At 48.7% G+C, this 14,113-nt stretch overlaps 1 long non-coding RNA gene across 1 annotated transcript in view; it reads left to right on the top strand.

Annotated features, from left to right (window-relative positions):
* LOC148141920 (uncharacterized) overlaps positions 1-14,113 on the top strand; it is a 54,377-nt gene that overhangs the window by 24,036 nt on the left and 16,228 nt on the right. The window contains exon 2 of the long non-coding RNA XR_015752394.1: positions 6,490-6,604. This is a non-coding gene — a long non-coding RNA (uncharacterized LOC148141920). The remainder of the gene's footprint in view (positions 1-6,489; positions 6,605-14,113) is intronic.

Below are 14,113 nucleotides of genomic sequence, written 5' to 3' on the forward strand. Positions count from 1 at the left end.
GGATTGGGAACAGCTTGGAATTCATCAAAGAAGAACAAAGGGATTAATTAAGAAGAGGAAAATACATGCAAAAGTAAGCGTGCAGGGAACATAAAGACTGACACTAAGCGTTTGTATAGGTATGTGAAGAGAAAGAGATTAGTGAAGACAAATGTAGGTCCCCTGCAGACAGAAATGGGGGAATGTATAATAGAGGACAAAGAAATGGCTGAACAACTGAATACATCACAAAAGGGGACACAAATCAGGTGCCAGAAATGTTGGAGAATGCAAAATTTAGTGAGGGGGAAGAACTGAGGGAGATCAATGTTAATAGAAAAGTGGTGCTGGGAAAATTGAGGGGATTGAAGGCGGATAAATCCCCTGGACCTGATAACATCTTGGAGTACTAAAGGAAGTGGCTTCAGAAATAGTGGATGCATTGGTGGTTATCTTCCAGGATTCTATAAACTCTGGAAGGGACCCTGCAGATTGGAGGATAGCTAATGTTACTCCAATATTCAAAAAGGAAAGTAGAGAGAAACCAGGAAGTTATAGACCAGAAAGCCTAACATCAGTAGTGGGGAAAATTCTCAACTCCCTTATCAAGGACTTTATAGCGGAGCACTTAGAAAGCAGTGGCAGAATCAGACAGAGTCAGCATGGACTTATAAAGGGGAAATGCTTGACCAATCTCTTGGAATTCTATGAAGGTGTAACTAGTAGAGTAGACTAGGGAGAGCCAGTTGACATGATATATTTGGACCTTCATAAAGCGTTTGACAAAGTGCCACATAAGAGAATATTGCGCAAGATTAAAGCACATGGGATTGGGGGAAGTGTATTGAGATGGATAGAAAACTGCTTGGCAGAGAGGAAATAAAGAGTAGAAACGAATGGGTCCTTTACAAATTGGCAGGCAGGAACTACTGGGGTGCCACAGGGAACAGTGTTAGGACCACAGCTATTCACAATATATGGAACAAAATGTAACATTCAAAGTTTGCAGATGATACCAAGTCGGGTGGGAGGGTGAGCTGCAACGAGGATGCAGAGGTCCTCAGCATGATCTGGACAGGTTGGGTGAGTGGGCAAGTCAGTGGCAGATGCAGTATAATTTGAATAATTATGAGGTTATTCACTTTGGAAGGAAAAACAAAAAGTCAGGTTACTACCTGGATGGCTGTACCTTTGGGAGAGGGGAGTGTGCAGTGGGACCTGGGTGTCCTTGTGTACCAGTCGCTGATTGTAAGCATGCAGGTGCAGTAGGTGGTAAAGAAGGCAAATGGGATGTTGGCCTTCATTGTGAGAGGTTTTGATTACAGGAGCAGGGATGTGTTGTTGCAGTTATACAGGGCCTTAGTGAGGCCACACCTAGACTATTGCGTACAGTTTTGATCTCCTTTTCTAAGGAAGGATACTGTTGCTCTCGAGGGAATGCAGCGAAGGTTTAGCAGGCTGATTCTGGGGATTGGGGGGCTGACATATGAGGAGAGATTGACTAGGTTAGGTTTGTTTTCTCTGGAGATCAAACGAGTGAGGAGGGATCACATAGAGACTTAAAAATTGTAACAGGACTAGAAAGGGTAGAGTTGAGAGTGTGGTGCTGGAAAAGAAAGCAGGTCAGGCAGCATCTGATGAACAGGAGAATCGATGTTTCGGGCATAAGCCCTTCATCAGGATTGACTTGATCAGAAATGAGGGCTCATTCCTGATGAAGGGCTAATGCCAAAAACATCGATTCTTCTGTTCCTCGGATGCTGCCTAACCGGCTAGGCTTTTCCATCACCACACTCTTGACTCTGATCTCCAGCATCTGCAGTCCTCACTTTCTCCTAGACAGGGTAGACGCAGGGAGGGTATCTCGAATGATGGGGGAGTCAAGAACCAGTGGTCGCACTCTGAGGATTCACGGTGAACCATTTAAGACAGAGATGAGGAGACATTTCTTCACACAAAAGATGGCGAGATGTGGAATTCATTATCCCAGGAAATAGTTGATGCCAAAACATTGAATGCATTCAAGAGATGGTTAGATAGAGCACTTGGGGTGAATAGAATCAAAAACTGTGGGGAGAAAGCAGGATTAGGCTACTGAGTTGGACAGTTAGCCATGATCGTGATGAACGGTGGAATAGGCTCGAAGGGCTGAATGACTTCCTCCTGCTCCTATCTTCTATGTTTCTGTGTCACCAAATCTCAGGTGTGGGGAGAGGTTGAGAAGGAGAATCCTTCATGGTATCTTTAGCTGATGTGGGAATTGAACCCACACTGTTAGCAGCACACTGCGTGATAAACCAGCCATCCAAGCAACTGAGCTAAAACAAAGTGGTGTTGGACCTGAACTGATCCAGTGGCCAGATATTGGGTTTTTCAACACATTCTCTTGGTTTACAATCTGTCAACCATTAAAAATTCTTTTATGAATAATTCCCTTGAGCAAAGGATTCACTACAAGTGGCCTCCAATCAGCATCGCTATTAACTGCTGGGAGCCCACACTAACCTTCTGTGAATGATTGATCTCCACTTTCAGGAGCCTCTGGGTTTAAGAGCCTGGAGTCATAATCCTTTATCAGCAACCTTCTCTTTAAGAACATTTTCCATTTGTCATTATAATTTAAATCATTGCTATTTTAAACCCTTTTTAACAGAAGTCTCTTCTCATTCGAGGGCACTAGCAATTTTTGTTTAGGGTCTGGAAGAGTTAAATTTGAGAAGTAGCATAAATGCTACCCATTATGTTGATAATATCGTGGATAGAACAACTTGGAATCTTAAAGGACCCAACACCCGATCCTCCTCAAAATCCTTGCCACAATATCCAACATATCAACAGAAAGTGTAACTCATTTCTAACAAGAGACTCCTCTAGTTAGACCAGATAGTGGCATTTCCCTATCACACTAAACTAAGCAGACCCTATTGTTGCCTTACAAAGAAGAGATTGGCAACAACCTTCATCCTGAGCAGCGGCTATTCCAGCAGAGTGAGCTAGCTGCACATACAACAGCAGCAACTGTCACTTCCAATTAAATTGAAGATGCCATCCCCTCCCTGCTTTCAGTCATCCAATTAGTAAAATATGAGCTTTGATTAATCAGTTTAAAATCGTCACTGGCTAAATATCCAGGGAGACCTTCAATCGTTGGGGAATATTATCAGACCTTTGACTGGATCTAATGAACCTTCTGTGGAATACACTTGTTGCTTCCAAATCTGCATGATTTCATAGAATCTTTCTGTGGTCAGTTTGAACACCAGTCCTCAGTGGCTGAATATCACGAGCAGGTTTGGGAGCTTGGGATTGGTAAAAAGTGAACACAGGGCTGATGCAAAGTGTTAACGTTTGTTGTCTGTAAAGCATAAAAATGTGTTGCTGGAAAAGCGCAGCAAGTCAGGCAGCATCAAAGGAACAGGACAATCGACGTTTCGGGCATAAGCCCTTCTTCAGGAATTCCCGAAACGTCGATTGTCCTGTTCCTTTGATGCTGCCTGACCTGCTGTGCTTTTCCAGCAACACATTTTTAAGCTCTGATCTCCAGCATCTGCAGTCCTCACTTTCTCCTGTCTGTAAAGCATGCATAGAAGCCCAGGTGAGCGACGTTCCATCTTCCATCAGATCTCACGCTCATGTGCTCCCTACACACATGCTCAGTAGCTATTGTTAGTGTATTGGTACACTTACCCTTCCTAACATGTCAAGTGTTATTTTGGACTAGAATGAAACCTGACTCCTAGAACTAAATTGATGAGTGAAAAGATGAATTAAGTTTATATTTCCTGGAGTTTAACAAATAATGGACATTTTAATTAAAGTTTTTAAGATACTGGTGTGAACATCTGGGGGTATTCCCTAGGTACACAGCGAAGCAGTTATCATCGATGTACCATGTAGTGTGGTAAACCCTCCACGACCAATCCTTTCTGAAAGACAAGTGCATGTACAGAGTGAACTTCAATGTACCACTCTCAGTAATAAATAGGCCGTGCATAAGCAAGAGAAATGAGAGGGAACATTGCCATTACGGTTAATAGAGAGAAATTGTTTTCATCGCTGGGGATGGACAAAATCTAAAAATGAAATGCCCGGCTTTTCATGAGAGAGATTAGGAAAGACTTTTACATGTAAACAGTGAGACACGTTGAGAATGTCCTGGAACTTCCAGTGGATGCCAGATTAATTAGTAATGTTACATCTGTTCCTTTCTAATATCACTCATCAATTTTCAATTTAAGACTGATAGTTTTCAGATTTGAGTGATTTGAAATAAAAACTGAAAATGCTGAAGAATCCCAGCAGGTCTGGCAGAAAGAGAGAGAAACAGAGTTAACATTGGGTCTTCTTCAGAACTGGAAGGAGCTGGAAAATGGTGTTCTTTATGCTAGTGGCAGAGTGGGAGGAGGAGAAAGTGGAACAGACTGTGAGGGTGTTCAGAGCAAACGACAAGTGCAGTGATCACAGGTAAAGGAAAGATAGAGATGAAAAATGGGTGCAAATTAAGATGTGAAAAGGAGAAAATAGGTCTTGGGTGTAAGAAAAATAGAGGACCATGCTCTGAAGTCATTAAATTCAATGTTGAATCCTGAAGGCTGTGAGTTGCTCAAGTGGGAAATGAGTTGCTATATCTAGCTTGTATTGAGCTTCACTGGAACACTGTAGCTGGAATGGAAATGTTAGCATTTGGGAATCAAGTGGTTTATTGAAATGACAAGCAACTGGAAGATCAGGGCTAAGGACGTATTGGCCTACTCCTTTTTCTATGTGCAGAGCAGGAGGCCACTCCGTTATCATGTCAGTGCTGGCACACCAAAAGAGCTATCCAATTCATATCTTACCCCTCAACCCTATAAATACTTTTTCAAAGTTTACCCAATTCCCTTTTGAAATTTACAATTGAATCTGCTTCCATTAAACTTTTGGACAACATATTCCAGATCACAAAAACCTGCTGAGTAGAACAATGGGAGGTATTTTCCCAGAGATTGTGAGGAGGGCTGGGAAACCCATGAAGTCAGATCCTCAGCACATTCCTCCCTCTTCCTTTCCCTAGATAAGGCCTCCTAGCAGCAACAATTCCCTGGCCATCACCAGCAATAAGCCATCAAGGCCCATCAGCACCAAAAGTCCAGTGTAAGTGTGAGTTTACCAGCATCACACAGTATCTAACCCCTGTGGTGTCTGCAGCTCATCAGATAGCAAGAGGCTCTTATAAAACAGGAGATCAGAGCACAGTGAAAAATAATGCTAGCTTAGGATGTACGTTAGCGAGCCTGTGCAGTGTTTCAGTGAACACAATCTAGAGCCCACAGTCACCAGTGGAAAGTCTAACTCTAACTACGCTGGAAAAGCTACACTTTTCATATAGTTGAATTATTCCATCTCTTATTGAACCTCTGACAACATGTTCCTGTAAGTCTTCCATATTGTGCACTGTAAATGTATGTTCCCTGCCTGGGCTCATTTACCCTATTGTAATATGTTCTAGCTGTGCATGGAGTGTGTGCCATTAGATGATTGACTATTTGACTTCATTTGAAGCAGTAAATTTAAGATGCTTTTTATTTAAGTCTCATTAATGTGTCTTTCCCTAGAAGAATTTGGAATCTTTTTGTTGCTGTATGAGAGTTATTATATTGATTGAAGACCAAGGAGACTTCCATTATATCACAGTTATTGGATATGCAAAGAAAATCGATATCCAGCCATGACTTTCCATCCTGCATGCAGGGCACATTCATGTCCATGTCTCTTAATTTTCCTCTATATTAGGACGGGGAAGTCTACATTCAGTGGGTTGTGGGCTCAGGACTTATAATAAAAACTTGAACTGTTTATAGTCAGTGCACTCCACTGCACTGTTGACATCTTTTGGAGTTGAAAAGTGGGCTGCTGGAAAAGCATAGCAGGTCAGGCAGCATCTGAGGAGCAGGAGGATCGATGTTTTGGGTGTAAGCCCTTCACCAGGAGTGTTGGGCTGAGAGATAAATAGATGGGTGGGAATGGGGCTGGGGGGAAGATAGTTGGGAAGGCACTAGGTAGATGCAGATGGGAGGTAATGGTGATAGGTGGGAAAGGGGATGGACAGGTAGGACATTTTAAGAAGGCGGTGCCGAGTTGGAGGGTTGGATCAGAGATGAGGTGAGGGGAGGGGGAGATGAGCATTAAACCAAGGCCAAGTCTGCCCCCTCAGGTGAACATATTTTGAAGAGGGGCAGTGAATGTTATCCTTCATGCCTCAGTGAACACAATGAACTAGAGGCTTCCAGATTGAGTTCCTGGAAATGTGCCTTCAACAGTGTCATATCATGGGTCTGGGCTGCTCCTATTATAATCAATCAAATCGCATAATCAACATCACCATAAAAGTTTATCTTGTTGTTATTATGTTAGGGGGAACTTCCTGTGCACAAATTGGTTGCTCTATTTCCCACAATATAACAGTCACTAAACTTCAAAAATACCTTGTTGGCTATAAAGATCATTTGAATTTTTTTTATTCACTCACAGGATACGAGTGTTACTGGATAGGTCAGCATTTATTCCCCATCACTAATTGGCCAGAGAGCAGTCAAGAGTCAATTACATTGCTGTGGTTCTGGAGTCACGTGGAGGCGCACACCAGGTAAGGACAGCAGATTTTCTTCCCTAGAGGACATTATTGAGCCAGGTATGTCTTTCTGACAATTGACAGCCGTTTCATGGTAGTTATTAGATGACTTATTTCCAGGTCCTTTATTGAATTCAAATTTCATCATCTGTCATGGCGAGGTTCAAACCTAGCTCCCTAAAACATTAGCTGAGTTTCAGCATTAATAATCTAATGATAATACCACTAAGACACTGCTTTCTATTAACAGTGGAAGGCAATTACATTCCACGTACTGTGATTATAAACGATGGCCAGAAAAATGCAAGTTGTTTTCTCTCTCAACAGATATAAAAGGTTTTGGAGTGTTTATTGTTCCAGTGTCAGGTTACGGGATCACTTATGTAGTGATTATTTTCCAAATCAACACCCTTTAAAGCAAATGAGATCATGAAAATAAACAAAACACAAAGTAAGTGGATTTCACTTTCCTGGTAAAGCTACTATGGATTTGACCAGCTACCAAGGGGAAAAAAAAACTTGTTTTACACTAAGATTAGCATCTAATTTGTGAGGACAAGTGTTCGTGTGATGATAGATTACCCTGAAACATATAAACACTTCCCTCGATCACTCAACTCTGAGTTACTCATGGAAAGTTACACTTCCTTAGGTTCAGTCTGACCAAATTTCATTCATTAGCAAGTAAATTTTAACACAATGAGAGTTTGGATAACTCACCACATTGAGAGAGGGTCCACAACAAAGCCATTTCAATCATGCTGTTAACAGTTAAAATTCACACAACACCAGGTTATAGTCCAACGGTTTATTTAGAAGCACTAGATTACGAACCGCTGCTTCTTCATCAGGGGTTGATCATCTGATGAAGGAGCAGCGCTCTGAAAGCTAGTGCTTCCAAATAAACCTGTTGGACTATAATCTAGTGTTGTGTGATTTTTTAAACTTTGTACACCCCAGTCCAACACCAGCACCTCCAAATCATTGTTAACAGTGTGATGCACAAACCAAACTATCCCTGAGACTCACTGATCTTGCTGCCTCAATTCAGTCAGTGTCACATTTTTCCAAAAGGCCATGAGTCCAACTTGCACTATTGAGACATGATAATGGATATAATCTAGGCTGGTGTTCAACAGAATAATGTCTGTATATTGAATTAAGCAGATTTTCAAACATTAATCTAGAGTTTAGCACAAACACCAGTTTCCACGTTTCCTTTTCCCTTTCCCTATCCAGAACTGAAGAAGAACCCAAATCTTTTAATTATTTTTAAATCAACCTTTACTCATTCATGGGATAACTGCTAGACTAACATTTATTGCCCATCCCTAATTGCCCAAAGGAAATCTAAGAGTCAACCATGTTGCTGCGGGTCTGGAGTCACATGTAACCTGTTTGTATATGTTATGATATGCTTTCGTGGTTTTGCATCTGTTCTGATTATGCCACTTTCCACATGGGGCCCTCAGAAATATCCACCTTTTCCCTCGACCATGGACTTCCCACTACTGTGGTTGACAGGGCTCTTAGCCATGTCTGATGCATCTTCCTCACTTCTGCCCTCACCCTTTCTCTCTTCTCCCACAAGAACACTTTGGTCCCTGTGGTCCTCACTCAGACAGAGATAACTGGTGGTGGTTTAACCTGAGGGGTAGCATGCCTCAAGCGAGGGTAGATGTTGAGAAGGAGATTTCTTCTTGGTGCAGGAATTGTAACCACTGGGTTAGCATCACTCTGCATTGCAAACCATCCTTCCAAGCAACTGAGCTAACTGATCCCCTCCTTCAATTAGATTCCAGTCAGTCACTGAAAGTTGCTGCTTGGTTTTGTGATCTCAGGATTATGCACATGTAGATTTGGTGATGGCAGCATTGAGCAGCCGCTCAAAGTTAAAGAGACTGCGACCAGGTTTCCACTGGCAGCTGAATGCAGCCAAACAATGCAGGGAGGTTACATATTTACAAGGTTGGGTGATACATAAACCTCCTATGCAGCTTTGTCAGAAATCACCACTCTGTATTTTGGTAGGAATTCGGATATTGTGTTGTGGTCTGCACGGTTTCTCAATTTCAACGGTGGCCGCTACTTCCCCTTTCACAGACCAGCTAATTTTACTGCACTAACTTTGCTTTCAGTTTGATCTGTCTGCTTAAAACTTGACCTGTCTGTTCTCATTCTTTCAGGAGATGTAGGCGTCACTGGCAAGGCTAGCATTTGATGCTCATCTGTAATAGGCAGTGGTAAAAATCAAATGCTAGACTCAGCAGAAAAGCTCAGACCAATGAAAGAAGAAGAAAATCTCCGTGCGCGGGTATAAAATTCCTGAAGTGCAGCATTGCAACTTTAATGGAATTGCACAGTAATTTAATCTGAATCAGTTTCTGGTGCATTGCAGCAGATGGCATGTAAATTGGTGCACTGCAGAGAGAAAGGCTCAAGGGCACAATGGAGTTTAGAAGAGAGGGACACAGGTCCAGAGTACTGCAGAGATAGTACAGACAGTTGAAGGGTATGGAGAGGGATACACAGAAATAGATGAGAGAAGCATCCCACACAATTCATTGAGAGAAATAGAAAGTTACTCACTATTACGTGTTTATTAATGTATAACCTATCATTTTGTGTTTTGTAATAGCCAAATGTGTTTAATCATCTGAAGGTGTGTAAAACAACAAAGAGCAATTGTTGTGAAATGATAAACACATTCAATACACAGTCAATGATAAAATGACAAGTCTTCTCAGTACAGTTTAAACAATGATACATACAAGAGCAACCAGTTTGTCCTCTCATGGCCTGGACTACAATTGCCTACAAATTCGAGTTTAACCATTAAATATATGAGAGAAATCTTTCTGTTCCGGTGGATATTTAATCCTAAATTTGACTCCAAATTCTTGGCAAGTTACTATTAAGATTATCAATGCCACAATAAATTCTGCTGGGAAATGTTTGAATGATGTAGAGGAGTATGAAGTGTTCATGATAGTTTTGCAGTAAAGCCTGAAAAGATGCTCATTCTTCAGTGCCAATGCGAGAATGACTCAATAACTTACCATGGCTTCATCTGTTCCTTCAACAAAAGCGTGATTTGCTTCACACCAGTACAGGAAAATTCCCAGCAATCTCACCAGAGATATGACTGAAAGCTAGATGCTGATTTGGATCTCCATCCAATTAACTCACCTTTACCTACAAAACAAATATTTTACACTGAGATGAAACTATCTGAGATGACCCAGCAATAGTGTCATGTGGGCAACCCCACAGTACAGCATGGTGGTAATGCTTGTCAAATAATGTCTACCTACAGCAGAAATACTGATAATAATATCAACTTGTTATTTGTGCTTGGAATGGCTCAGAAACTTTGAACCTAATCATCACCCTGCCTCCAAATTGTAATGATCCCAGAGTAAGTGATTAAGTTTCATATTTGTTCATTTACTTCTAAAAGAGTATAATGCCCTGACTGGGGAAAGCTAATCCTTTCCTCCCTGCTCCAAACTGTCCCCCTCCCTGCTCCAGACAGTCCCCCTCCCTGCTCCAGACAGTCCCCCTCCCTGCTCCAGACAGTCCCCCTCCCTGCTCCAGACAGTCCCCCTCCCCGCTCCAGACAGTCCCCCTCCCCGCTCCAGACAGTCCCCCTCCCTGCTCCAGACAGTCCCCCTCCCTGCTCCAGACAGTCCCCCTCCCCGCTCCAGACAGTCCCCCTCCCCGCTCCAGACAGTCCCCCTCCCCGCTCCAGACAGTCCCCCTCCCCGCTCCAGACAGTCCCCCTCCCCGCTCCAGACAGTCCCCTTCCCCGCTCCAGACAGTCCCCTTCCCCGCTCCAGACAGTCCCCTTCCCCGCTCCAGACAGTCCCCTTCCCCGCTCCAGACAGTCCCCTTCCCCGCTCCAGACAGTCCCCCTCCCTGCTCCAGACAGTCCCCCTCCCCGCTCCAGACTGTCCCCCTCCCCGCTCCAGACAGTCCCCCTCCCCGCTCCAGACAGTCCCCCTCCCCGCTCCAGACAGTCCCCCTCCCCGCTCCAGACTGTCCCCCTCCCCGGTCCAGACAGGGTCTCACTCCCTGCCCCATACAGTGTTCCCCCTCCCTGCTCCAGACAGTCCCCCTCCCCGCTCCAGACAGTCCCCCTCCCCGCTCCAGACAGTCCCCCTCCCCGCTCCAGACAGTCCCCCTCCCCGCTCCAGACTGTCCCCCTCCCCGCTCCAGACAGTCCCCCTCCCCGGTCCAGACAGGGTCTCACTCCCTGCTCCATACAGTGTTCCCCCTCCCTGCTCCAGACAGTCCCCCTGCCTGCTCCAGACAGTGTCCCCCTGCCTGCTCCAGACAGTGTCCCCCTGCCTGCTCCAGACAGTGTCCCCCTGCCTGCTCCAGACAGTGTCCCCCTGCCTGCTCCAGACAGTGTCCCCCTGCCTGCTCCAGACAGTGTCCCCCTGCCTGCTCCAGACAGTGTCCCCCTGCCTGCTCCAGACAGTGTCCCCCTGCCTGCTCCAGACAGTGTCCCCCTGCCTGCTCCAGACAGTGTCCCCCTGCCTGCTCCAGACAGTGTCCCCCTGCCTGCTCCAGACAGTGTCCCCCTGCCTGCTCCAGACAGTGTCCCCCTGCCTGCTCCAGACAGTGTCCCCCTGCCTGCTCCAGACAGTGTCCCCCTGCCTGCTCCAGACAGTGTCCCCCTGCCTGCTCCAGACAGTGTCCCCCTGCCTGCTCCAGACAGTGTCCCCCTGCCTGCTCCAGACAGTGTCCCCCTCCCCGCTCCAGACAGTGTCCCCCTCCCCGCTCCAGACAGTTCCCATCCCCGCTCCAGACAGTCCCCCTCCCCGCTCCAGACAGTCCCCTTCCCCGCTCCAGACAGTCCCCTTCCCCGCTCCAGACAGTCCCCTTCCCCGCTCCAGACAGTCCCCCTCCCTGCTCCAGACAGTCCCCCTCCCTGCTCCAGACTGTCCCCCTCCCCGCTCCAGACAGTCCCCCTCCCCGCTCCAGACTGTCCCCCTCCCCGCTCCAGACAGTCCCCCTCCCCGCTCCAGACAGTCCCCCTCCCCGGTCCAGACAGGGTCTCACTCCCTGCTCCATACAGTGTTCCCCCTCCCTGCTCCAGACAGTCCCCCTGCCTGCTCCAGACAGTCCCCCTGCCTGCTCCAGACACTGTCCCCCTGCCTGCTCCAGACACTGTCCCCCTGCCTGCTCCAGACAGTGTCCCCCTGCCTGCTCCAGACAGTGTCCCCCTGCCTGCTCCAGACAGTGTCCCCCTGCCTGCTCCAGACAGTGTCCCCCTGCCTGCTCCAGACAGTGTCCCCCTGCCTGCTCCAGACAGTGTCCCCCTGCCTGCTCCAGACAGTGTCCCCCTGCCTGCTCCAGACAGTGTCCCCCTGCCTGCTCCAGACAGTGTCCCCCTGCCTGCTCCAGACAGTGTCCCCCTCCCTGCTCCAGAGACTGTCCCCCTGCCTGCTCCAGAGACTGTCCCCCTGCCTGCTCCAGAGACTGTCCCCCTCCCTGCTCCAGAGACTGTCCCCCTCCCCGCTCCAGACAGGGTCTCACTCCCCGCTCCAGACAGGGTCTCACTCCCCGCTCCAGACAGGGCTCCCCCTTCCCGCTCCAGACAGGGCTCCCCCTTCCCGCTCCAGACAGGGTTCCCCCTTCCCGCTCCAGACAGGGTTCCCCCTTCCCGCTCCAGACAGGGTTCCCCCTTCCCGCTCCATACAGTGTTCCCCCTTCCCGCTCCAGACAGGGTTCCCCCTTCCCGCTCCAGACAGGGTTCCCCCTCCCGCTCCAGACAGGGTTCCCCCTCCCGCTCCAGACAGGGTTCCCCCTCCCGCTCCAGACAGGGTTCCCCTTCCCGCTCCAGACAGGGTCCCCCTCCCGCTCCAGACAGGGTCCCCCTCCCGCTCCAGACAGTGTTTCTCCTGCCTGCTCCAGAGACAGTCCCCCTGCCTGCTCCAGAGACTGTCCCCCTCCCCGCTCCAGACAGTGTCCCCCTCCCCGCTCCAGACAGTGTTTCCCCTCCCTGCTCCAGTGTTTCCCCTCCCTGCTCCAGACAGTGTTTCCCCTCCCTGCTCCAGTGTTTCCCCTCCCTGCTCCAGACAGTGTTTCCCCTCCCTGCTCCAGTGTTTCCCCTCCCTGCTCCAGACGGTGTTTCCCCTCCCTGCTCCAGACGGTGTCCCCCTCCCTGCTCCAGACGGTGTCCCCCTCCCTGCTCCAGACGGTGTCCCCCTCCCTGCTCCAGACGGTGTCCCCCTCCCTGCTCCAGACGGTGTCCCCCTCCCTGCTCCAGACAGTGTCCCCCTGCCTGCTCCAGACAGTGTCCCCCTGCCTGCTCCAGACAGTGTCCCCCTGCCTGCTCCAGACAGGGTTCCCCCTTCCCGCTCCAGACAGGGCTCCCCCTTCCCGCTCCAGACAGGGCTCCCCCTTCCCGCTCCAGATAGGGCTCCCCCTTCCCGCTCCAGACAGGGCTCCCCCTTCCCGCTCCAGACAGGGTTCCCCCTTCCCGCTCCAGACAGGGTTCCCCCTTCCCGCTCCAGACAGGGTTCCCCCTTCCCGCTCCAGACAGGGTTCCCCCTTCCCGCTCCAGACAGGGTTCCCCCTTCCCGCTCCAGACAGGGTTCCCCCTTCCCGCTCCAGACAGGGTTCCCCCTTCCCGCTCCAGACAGGGTTCCCCCTTCCCGCTCCAGACAGGGTTCCCCCTCCCGCTCCAGACAGGGTTCCCCCTCCCGCTCCAGACAGGGTTCCCCCTCCCGCTCCAGACAGGGTTCCCCCTCCCGCTCCAGACAGGGTTCCCCTTCCCGCTCCAGACAGGGTCCCCCTCCCGCTCCAGACAGGGTCCCCCTCCCGCTCCAGACAGTGTTTCTCCTGCCTGCTCCAGAGACAGTCCCCCTGCCTGCTCCAGAGACTGTCCCCCTCCCCGCTCCAGACAGTGTCCCCCTCCCCGCTCCAGACAGTGTTTCCCCTCCCTGCTCCAGTGTTTCCCCTCCCTGCTCCAGACAGTGTTTCCCCTCCCTGCTCCAGTGTTTCCCCTCCCTGCTCCAGACAGTGTTTCCCCTCCCTGCTCCAGTGTTTCCCCTCCCTGCTCCAGACGGTGTTTCCCCTCCCTGCTCCAGACGGTGTCCCCCTCCCTGCTCCAGACGGTGTCCCCCTCCCTGCTCCAGACGGTGTCCCCCTCCCTGCTCCAGACGGTGTCCCCTCCTGCTCCATACAGTCCCTCTCCCTGCTCTAGACTGTCTTCTGTCTCCAGTGATTTCCACATACCCTCCTGACCCCAATTCAGCTCCCTCCTCTTTGCTCCAGCTCCCTACCTGCCTCCAGTACCTTCCCCCACCCCACCCTGTTTATGTTGTAATTTCTTCTCCCTGCTGTGGGCATTCGCTCCATCTGTATGTTTCAATAGCCCTCATCTCTCTGAGACAGATAGGCCCACCTTGATCACTGACCTACCACACTCCAGAGAGGTGTCCCCTCTCTACGCTGTCTTTCTTCATGCCGTCTATTTCTTTCACTGTTTCAAATACTGTTTCACTCCTCACT

Source organism: Chiloscyllium plagiosum, unplaced genomic scaffold, assembly GCF_037043375.1.
Source record: "Chiloscyllium plagiosum isolate Xiang-an unplaced genomic scaffold, Cpla_swu_hap1 HiC_scaffold_31, whole genome shotgun sequence".
NCBI classification, from domain to species: domain Eukaryota; kingdom Metazoa; phylum Chordata; class Chondrichthyes; order Orectolobiformes; family Hemiscylliidae; genus Chiloscyllium; species Chiloscyllium plagiosum.